Source organism: Echinops telfairi, unplaced genomic scaffold, assembly GCF_000313985.2.
Source record: "Echinops telfairi isolate 266 unplaced genomic scaffold, ASM31398v2 ScPeMD7_7469;HRSCAF=8507_0, whole genome shotgun sequence".
In the NCBI taxonomy this organism is placed as follows: domain Eukaryota; kingdom Metazoa; phylum Chordata; class Mammalia; order Afrosoricida; family Tenrecidae; genus Echinops; species Echinops telfairi.
Window position 1 is genome coordinate 65,276,774 of NW_022111372.1, and position 2,288 is coordinate 65,279,061.

Here is a 2,288-nt window from a genome sequence, read left to right on the forward strand (position 1 = left end):
CTCTCTCAACTCACTCCCTTGGAGACTCTCTACTGACAATGCTTACTACCTGAGAGATACTCTACTGACAAGACACTTGGCGCTACCCCCTGGGAACTGGAGGGGCCACGTGGAGAACCCTGCCAGTGCTGAGATGCTTCTACCACCACTGGATCCACAAGACTTTGCACCCACCTGTAATTGTCCTGCATTTTGCATCATTGCATGTGTTTTGTGAGTCTGAAGAGGACTTTATAATATTCAATTGCTCTTATATACAAAGCTCTTTCTTATATATATGAGTGTTTATGACTTTGTTTCTCTAGTCTAACCTGACTAACATGCTCATCTAGGCTCTAGCAAACTGGCAGGACTCAGCCAGATTATTGGGCCACCCTGCTCGCCAAGATAGCAGAAGAAGTGGTGACTACCTGCCAGAGGTGCCTGCCTGTGCTGTATACTCTGTCGGGACCAGAGAACAAGGATGCGAGGTAGGAAAGCACTGGGAAGTAGATTTTTCAGAGATTAAACCAGGGCAATGGAATGATAGGTACTTGTTAGTTTTTGTGGACACTTTTTCAGGTTAGGTAGACGCATTACCCACCAAGAAAGAAACTGCTCGGGTTTCTGACACCATTGGGTCAGACAATGGAACCAGATTTGTTGCTAATACTATACAAACATTAAGGAAATTTTTAGGTAAAAATTGGAAATGACACAGTGCTAATCACCCTCAGAGCTCAGGGCAAGTTGAAAGGATAAATTAGACCCTAAAAGAGATTCTAGTTAAATTAGCTCTAGACCCTGGCGCGGGTGAGTGACTGCCCTGCCTGCCCTGCCTCGAAATTGTTACACGCCCATTGTGCCCCATTTAAAGCCCTGCTACCACCTGGTTTGCTTGTACCTCTGGACTCACTCCCTGTCTATATGTCCCTATTTTCAACAAAAGCAAGTACTCTGAGCTGTGCATATTAGTTCAGGTAATCCCTCAGGTGTACTTATTTAGTGGGACAAAAAGGACGAGAACACCTGCGCATAATCGCTGGAAGGCCCGATCTAGAAGAGCAGCTCCTATATTAGTGCCCCTTTTAGTAGGTCTAAGAGTGATCCTCAGCCCTAGGAGCCCCCGCCCTTGTTATAGGCCAACAAGGGTGTGACCCCAAGAGAAGACTGTTGCTTTTATGCAAACAAAACTGGAATTGTTAGGCAAACCCAAGCAAAAGTAAGGTAGGAGTTAGATAAAAGGCAAGGGAACATGAAAAAGTTGGTTTGAAGCATGGTTTAGTATTTCCAGGCTGACAACCCTCCTGTCGGCCATCGCAGGATTTTTAGTCGTTTTACTCCTGTTATGAATTTTTGGCCCTTGTCATTTGAATGCTTTAGTAAAGTTTGTGCAGGAGCATGCTAAACTGAGATAGAAAACTTAGTATTCTCCTAAAACTAGTCAGAACTGTGATAAGGAAGTTGGAATTGTTCTGGGTAAAATTGTTCTAGGTTTGCAATAAGAGCAGAAGAAAACAGGATGATCCCAACATTGTGTAAAGGTCCTCATTAACTGCAAAAATGTTCTGCTTCTGTGCCCTGCAGCTTTGTAGAAAAACCACAGCTTCAGCAGATAGCTGCTTTTTTAGGTCTTCAGCTTTAGCTAAAAAATATAAAACGGGAATTCTAGAGAGTCACTGAGTTTTACTGGTGACTCGGGATTCTGGGAAACTGTGTAACCCGGAACACTGGGATGATGGTCATATGTTTTCCCACATTTTGAGATGCCCTCAGCCCACTGAGAACACAGCTGCATTTGTTAAGGAACTGTGGGTGCTGAAAGCAATTGTACCATGATGTTACTGTTACACTATGAGTGTTATGCTGCCTGGCCTCATTAATATACAAAGCTGTACTTTGGAAATAAAGTTTGCCTTTGGATCCTCAGTCCACTGGCCAGTCTTTTTCTTCAGGTCGTCACCCACTGCAGGTCCATACCGCTGGACGGGAACAGGGCCATCTATCAGGGAAGCAATCGTCCTGAGTGATCATGAAGTGTCAATGGGATCAGGTCACAGGTTTCAAAAGATACCCAAAAAACAATTATACTGATGCAAAGGAGAGGTACAGGAATGGAGACCCAAAGCCCACCTATGGACAATTTGACAACCCCTCACAGAAGGGACAATTCACCCAGGGTGCATGCAGTATAGCACCAATGAAACACAACATTCCTCTAATTCTTGAATGCTTCCTCCTCCCCACTACCATTACCTCAGTTCTACCCTACAAATGCGGCTAGACCAGACATTTGTACAGATACGAGC